We start from the raw sequence: 8,482 nt of genomic DNA on the forward strand, positions 1-8,482 counted from the left end.
TGACAACGCACTGACGCTAATTATGCTCTTGCAAGTCTAACGGAAGAAAACGCTTCAAACCGCCGAGCAACTCCCCAACCATGATTGCCCTCCTTGACTGGGGACTTGGGGGACTTGTACATACATGTACATTTGCAAGCATAATTAGCTATAATGGGCCACGCTCATTGTACAGCCAAAGGTACTAATTCCAACCAAAGGAATGACATACAGATACACCGCCAGGCGGGCTACAACCTCAGCGACGAATCACCCCCAGATCACCGCTGACGCGCCGCGCCAAGATAGCATCAGAAGCTCTTAAAGCTGGGAACTGAAGCACATCAGTCCCACATCGAAAACAAGGAAGAGGTCAGCCTCCTCCTCACCTATAAAAGGTTCTCTCCTCTCTCCTCATTAATTACGCATTCAATACTTACCTACTGTTACTTTGTCAACATAAATACATTGACTAACTTAGGCATCGGAGAGTTGAAGACCGCTCAGCGCGGTCTCCCTCTGACGCCCTTTGTATTTTACTTGACAGGTAGCGGAAGCTTTGAGAACACCACAAGTGTCGATCCGCCCACCGGATCAGCGTTAACAAAGGTTCAGCTACCGCCGAACTTTTCGACATTAACACCAGGTACCAAAGTGTAATTAGTGTAAAGTGAGGAACGTTAATTCACAGTGACCTTTAGTTCAGGTATTGTTCGAAAAATTAATAATAAAGATAGCCAATGATTACATCAAAGGTCCCAAAAAGTCTAATCCAAAATAAAATCAAACTAAGACACACATTGTAGTCACTCTATCCATTTGGTAACTCCAATCAAATATGACCAGGAAAGTAGAGAGAGATGTTGGTGGAGCGAGGCTCTCTTAAGTACCATTAATCTCAATGACTTTCCTAGACATCATATTTCATTGGGTGCACCACATAAGAAAGAGTTTAATACAATTGTCATTTATTGACTAAGGCATATTTCCATTACAAAAATTCTTGGAAAATAAGAGGACTAATCTAATCAAAGTCTGCGGCATCCTTGTGCACTTCATCGTCAGCTTTGAAGTCCTCTATGGTGAGATGGACGTCTCCACCATTTTCTTCTTCTTCTGCAAGGTACACTTCTTGCTCCCTCAGGTCCCTGTATGCCATGTATCTTGCAACTAGTTGCTCGCTTGCCTTGCATTGCTTGAACCAATGCTCACTTGATCCACATCGATGACACACATCATTGTGGTTGCCTCCCTTTAATTGAGGTGCACGTTGTGGGCGTTCCCTAGGAGGGTTGGCGCCACCACCACGACCCATGGTGCCACCACCACGGGCCATAGCGCCAATACCACGGCCAGGGTTGCCACGACCCCCTCTCCCACGTGTGGCATTGCCACCATGTGTATCCGCACCAAACTTGCGGTTTCATTCCTGGTTAGGGCGGTTATATGGACTCATACGTCCCTCATATCCCTTATTCTTAGGGTTCCGCTCCTTGCGCCCTCTTTTGGGTGCATTATAATTCACCTCATGAACGCGCTTAGTTCCAATGGGCCTTGAATTATAATTCCTCACGAGTATGTTATCATGTTTCTCAGCTACAGATATGAGATTGATAAGCTGATGAAACCTCGTGATCCGTCCAGCATTGACTTCAGTGCGGTATTGCTTTGATACCACAATGGCTGAAACGGGGAAGGTGGAGAGAGTTTTCTCAATTAGTTCTTGCTCTGTGACAGGTTGTCCACAAAACCTCAACATGGACTGTAGGCGAAGAGCTTCTGAATTATATTCAGCAACAGACTTGAAATTAGCAAAGCGCAGATTGTTCCATTGAACCTTCAAGTCAGGGAGGAGGGAATCTTGGACATTGCCAAAACGCTCTTCTAGCGCTACCCATAGCTCTCTTGCATCCTTGATCAACATATACTCCAATCTGAGTGCCTTGTCCATATGGCGTCGCATCAAGATAACTGCTTGAGCATGCTTTGTAGGTGTTCGCACGAACACACGATCCGGGTTAGGTGCCTGGATTATGGGTAATATTCCATTTGAAGTGAGGTGGTTCTCAACATCGGTTAGCCAACTGTGGTAATCCGAGTCTGTTGAGTCAAGCATGGGAAAATCGAGTCTAGGTTCATTCGACATCCTGAAAATAAGAAGAGAAGATATATTAGTTTCGGAGCTAAACTTCCACGAAAACTAAAATAATAAGATTTCTGAGCTATGCTACCAACAAAACAATTTCCAAGAATCTCTTTTGGATTAGACCAAACAATAATGTTTTAATATGGTCACAATTTGATGCTTACGAACGCTCTTAGTTCGAGCATTATGAACACTCTTAGTTCATTCGAACACTCTTAGTTCATACGAACACTCTTAGTTCGTTAAGCGTGAATCCCCATAATTCCGCTTTATTAAATACTCAAAATCATGTTCATATATCCCAAAATTGTGCAAAAAATAAAAGGAATTTAAAATACAAGAAAGCAGCAACCTTAATTACAAAACTTACGTGTTGAAATTCGGAGCAGATTCTCTTCTGAACAGCTTTCACTTTGATTGTTGTACCGGTCTCAAAATAACTCCGATAAGGCTGAAATTCGGAGATCAGATGGAAGAGACAGAGACGAACAACTCTGTTGAAGAAAGGATTTTGATCTGAGGTTCCGACCTAGATGTTTCGGAGCCTGAAAGCAGACAGACGTGCACATGAAAGGAGAAGGATGCAGTCGGTGTGCGTTGGTGCTGCAGGGGCAGCAGGGATGCGTGCGCAGGGGCGCGTAGGTGGTACAGGGGCAGGTGCACAGGTGAGACTAGCGTGGGCTAGGAGCTGCGGCAATGAGGCTCGAAGGTGGCAGTGGCAGGTTTTGAAGAATTTTCTGGTTTGGTTTTTTTTGTTGTGGTTAGGGCTCGTGCTGATAACGTGTTGTAGAGAATTGGAAAAATTATATTGTATTGTATTCATCTCACCATGAGGTTTATATAGGGTTACATCATGTATACAAAAGGCAATACATAATAGCTATACTAATCAATCGCACATTACAAGTATGTCAATCGCATACATTACGAGTCTGTCAATCGCACATTACAAGTATGTCAATCGCACATTACAAGTATGTCAATCACACATTACAAGTATCTCAATCGCATACATTAAGCAATACCTATTGCATGAATAGTCATTATCATTTACAACATTAATGTTTAATTTGGACGGAGCCTGAGAAATTGGACACGGCTGACTGAATTGGAAAGCTCAGGGGTGTTTCTGATTAAATTGAGACCACATGGACTAACATGAAGTTACCTCAAGATGGTAAACTGAATTTAATCCAAAATCAAAATTATGTAGTCTAAGCACTCTCAGACAACAGAATGGATTCTAGTAACATTGTTTTGTAACACATGTATGTTGATTGTTGTCCATATTCATTTCCACAACATTTATCTGTCAATTTAGGTTATAAGTAACAACATATAGTCACCAAATCTTCAAAGTTTGGTATATTCATACGACATTTTTTTATGATACCTCCTATGGTTTGAAGTGATTCAATCAACTGGGATTCTCAGTCGTTTGAATGGGCTAAGAGACGGCAGCCACCTACACAACAGAAATTTACCCATTCACATGACAAAAAATGGCCCTCGTTTGAAGCATTTGTTGGCATAGTCTAGTTATAACGTCTAAATTTTTTCAAGGATTAATTTGAATTTACTCCTGAAACAATAGGGTGATTTTTAACTTCATACCCAACTTTCAGATTTTGTCATTTACATACCCAAAAGTTATCCATTACACAATTTCAGACAGGGATTAATTACTCTGTTAAAAAATATATATTTTATGTGCTGATATGGAGAGTTACACTACTAGCAAAACAACAATTACCCACAGATTTTAATCTGTGTGTAATAAGACTTTCTCACACAGATTTCAATGTGTGATGGCTTTTACACACAGTACACGCACAGATTGAGTTACCCTGCGGTTTGGAGGAGGGGTAATACTCATCTCACACGGATTATTTTGTCCGTGTGAATATTAGACATGGGCCCCACTATCTTTCTATAAATATAAATTACCGTAATGCAATGCAGTCCGTGTGAACAACTCTATTTCACACGGATTTCTGTGCCAAATTTGTAAACTCCATTTCACACTGATTTCTGTGTGAAATACAATTAATACTGATTTCTGTGTAAAAACCTATAACCTTATTCACATGGATTTCCATGTGAAATCCCTATACTCTAACTCGCACTGATTTCAGTGTATAAGAGTGACAGCATTTAAAAAAATATATTTTTACTAATTAATTTGCAACCTAAACATAATAATACTTTTATTTGTCTACAATAAATATACTTCAAATATTTACAATAAAATGAACAAATCCACAACTCAATCAAAAATATTAAACTTTACATTCATAGGAAGATGTTCTTTACATTTCTAGCAAAATACATTTCGTAAATAGTGGAGAAAGTAACACACTAAGTTACATAATGCAGAAACCTGACTTAAGAAAAAGTATTTGTTTGCAATTAAATTATGCCCAGTGAAATATAGCTCAAAGATGAACATATAGGAAAATATGCAAAAACCCAAAGGTAAAGCTTATCCACCATTCTAGCAAACAATACAGAACGTGACTGCAAAGTAATAAATTAACACAAAGGCTTTTTAGGGTAATTAGTACTTCAAAGTGGATCCCTCCAGGTTAGCTTTCTTTGCATCTGCAGCAGTATTATAGTAATCAATTTTCTAAATACTAGGAGAAACACGTCTAATTTCAAAGTAAAGATACATTAGCGAAATACATCCATGAATTGAGGGTAACTTACAGAAGCTGAGGATCTGACTGCAACCTATGCGTTTGTTGTTACATAGCAAAAGGATACAATGAATTAGCTATGTCATGTATCATTTGTCATACTAAAAATGTTTGTATTCTTCTATGAATAACCTAACCTCATGAAATAATTTCGTACAAGAAAGAAAGGAAGAGAACAAAAGCTATTTACAGGAACATAAGAATGTAGGAAACTACTTGCATTATGGGATGACTACAGACAATCTATCAAAGGCAGTCTAATTTGCAGGTAGTGGCTACTGAGGACTAGGTACCAGCTAATTATCATTTGTCTCGATACATATGTAATTGACTAATGAAGATCCTTTTATACTACACAAAACAAATCTTATTGACATGCAATTTGGGTCTGTTTCAAGACATTCTGTTTATGTTCAAACTCATTGAACATTAATAAAAAACACCAACAAAGTCAGTTTACCTGATCTTGCATTAAGGATATAAGAGGGCTCACAACCACACCAGTCTTTCCAATAACCAAAGGAGGTAATTGATAGCTCAAATCAAATTAAACCACTTTCAAGCTTTAAAATTTGCATATGAAATTAACCCAATACTTCAAAACAATGGAAATTAAAATTTAAAGGGAACTCTTACCACAAAGATTTGCCACTTCCGGTGGCCATGACAATCAAACAGTCCCTTCCTGCTATGATTTTCTCAATCACTTTCTTTTGGTATGGCCGAAATGAAGAAAACCCATATTGCTTTACATTTAACATATAGATCCATGAGACATACTTAAAAAGTGATAATAAATCATGTAAGAAGGCTAAGCTTCAGAAGCAAAGAAGATAGTAATGAGTACAATGAGATTTTGGGGCAGAGGGAGGGTAGGAAAAGAAAAGGGAGAGTTTGACACCAACTGATAAGCAATTGGAAAACAATGAACAAGATATCAGTTTGGAAATCATTTTGCACTTGAATCACTGCAATCATGTATGAATAATTTAGTTAACCAATACTTTTCAGCACCCGTACTACTTTTTACAAAAGTCAATCTTGCTTACAACACAAAAACTGCAACATCATACATCATATCTGTTTATCAAATAGTCTACCAAGCAATCCTAATCCTCACCCACAATAAATGGATCAGAAACATTCCAATATAATCTCAAAGTTCTGAACTTGCAACACTAATTAGACACTAGCTAGTTCAATGAAAAAGATTGAATCTTGCTAATTAACTCACCCATGAGAGTGTCAATGACCCTTTTCACGTCAGTTTCTGATCTGCCCTTAAGAGCCTTCCTCACATCTTTCTCATCAACTCCACCCAAGCCCTTGGCTTTAAGTAGACACGCCAAGTCAAAATCAATGAACTATAATTCTATTTAAGAATAAGAAACAAGATTCAGAAAGCCTTTAAATCAAATTTGGACTTCAAACAGCTATACTCAAACAATTATCATACAACCCTAATTCAAAAAGAATCTAAACAGAGAGAAAAAAAGAAACCAAATATGGAACATGGATTTGAAACCCTAGATTAGATAGAGACCATACATTGGCGAAGTAGATTCGCAGGTAGTTGAGAGGCTGATCAAATGCCCACTGAATTGAGTATGAGATCTCGGCCTTCACGAGGTTCCAGTCGAAATGGTGGATGTGGAATTTCATCTACAGGAACCTGGTAAATGACAGCATGGCGGAGGTCTTCCTTGCGATGAAGTGGACAACGAAGACGCTGACGGTAGAAATTCATATTGCCCTGAACAACCAAAGAACTTGAGAGAGAGAGTTTAGTCGGCTAAGGATAAGAAAAACTGAATGTTGGAATGATTTGTGGCTTCTATATTGCGTCCTGGTGCCCCCATGTTTTTGAAAGTTTCTGATCTTTTATTGGATAATGGGGGATGGAATGTTGGAATGATTGATCAATGGTTTACGCTGGAAGAACGGGAAGCCATTTGTAGTATCCCTGTTAGTGCATCACGTAGACCTGATGCGTACCTTTGGAATTATTGTAAGAATGGCAGATATACGGTGAAGAGTGGGTACTGGTTGGCATGTCAGGAAACAAGGGATGAAGCAGTGGAGATTATTCAAGCTCCTAGAAACTTCTGGAAACATCTTTGGAAGCTTAAGCTACCTCCAAAAGTTATTCATTTTTTATGGAGGTGTGCTATGGGGTTCATTCCTTGTATGGAGGCTCTTTATTGGAAATGAATTACTCATTCGGATACTTGCTTCAGATGCAATCGGAGTCGGGAGTCGCCTATACACGCAACATGGGGTTGTTGATAGGAGCATGATTATGCGATATTAATAACGTTAATCTCTATACTTTCTTTGTTAGTTTAGTGTATTTTCTCGTTATTTACATTGTTTACTTGTTTTATAGGTATTTTGAGCAAAGAAGGAGAAAAGAAGTAAAAGAGGGATTGAAAGGCAAAATCGGCAAATCTGCCTGTGCAGATCAGTCAACTTCGACGGATCACTGAGACCAGATCACAACGATCTAGAGGGTGATCTTTATATTGATGGAAAGCCTTGGATGTCTAGTTTCCGAATCTTTTTAAGGCTCATTAATATCATTTTTCTACAAGAAGTTATGGCCGATTTAGTACAGCAAGGTCGGGCAGTCCGGGAATCTGTCACTTTGACGGAAATCCATGATTTGAGGCCCGAATTCCTTTTAGAAGCCCACCGACGAGTATTAACTGAATATCTCTGTTTATTAGAGATATATGACATATTTTTATGGGTGAAAATTATTAGAAATCTTAGAGGAGAAGCTACTTGAATCCTAAAAGGAAAAGAAGTGAAAATTGGCTGACCTAAGCAATAAAGAAGGGAGACGTATTCAGTTGAGTAGGAGGTTCTGCCGCACAAGAGAAAGGACAGAACGACATCTTCTGCCATCCTCTAGCCGTGATCTCATCTCCTTCTTTCGTCTCTATTTTTCTTTTCAATTCTCTTGATGTATGCATTCAGCGAATTCATGACTATGCATGTCTAGCTAAATACTTTTGTAGCTAGGGGCAATTTCAAAGCCCCAAACATGTTCAATTCATATTGATGACAATTCAGTTTTTGGTTTTCTATATTATCAATTGAGTGTTTGTGTTTCACTGTGTCTACAAGATGAATCTTTACTTGTTTGTTTAGGTGCGCAACTAAATGAAGAGGTTAGGGTTCTAATGCTAGGAGTAACACTAGATTTGTATATGTCGTGTGTTGATTCCAATTGAGTAGCAAAATGTCTTCTTGAATTACATGTGACTCAAACCCTAGGTTTAGCAAGACTACCAACGTACTTGTGACCCTAGATTTATCCAAACCCTTTTAGTGCTTAATGATTTTGATATGTTAAACTTAGCGAGCTTGTGTCTAGGTTGCATAATCGGAAATAGATTAAGTGGTGAGCTTGTATTCACTTAACGAGGAACTAAGAAAGGGTAATGGGTTAATTCGAGCTTGTGAGTTAACTTCGGGTAAATTCAATTGAGAATTAGGACTCCATAACTGAGCTTTGATATGATTGAGTGTGTTTGGTGGTGGAGAATGAGTCATTAGCTTTGTTTCTATCAATAGTTTAAAGTTAGGGCAAATTACTGGTCACACCCTCATCTTTTTGGGATTCGACAGTTCAGTCCCTCGTATCGTAATTTTA

Source organism: Rosa rugosa, chromosome 4 (genome assembly GCF_958449725.1).
Source record: "Rosa rugosa chromosome 4, drRosRugo1.1, whole genome shotgun sequence".
In the NCBI taxonomy this organism is placed as follows: domain Eukaryota; kingdom Viridiplantae; phylum Streptophyta; class Magnoliopsida; order Rosales; family Rosaceae; genus Rosa; species Rosa rugosa.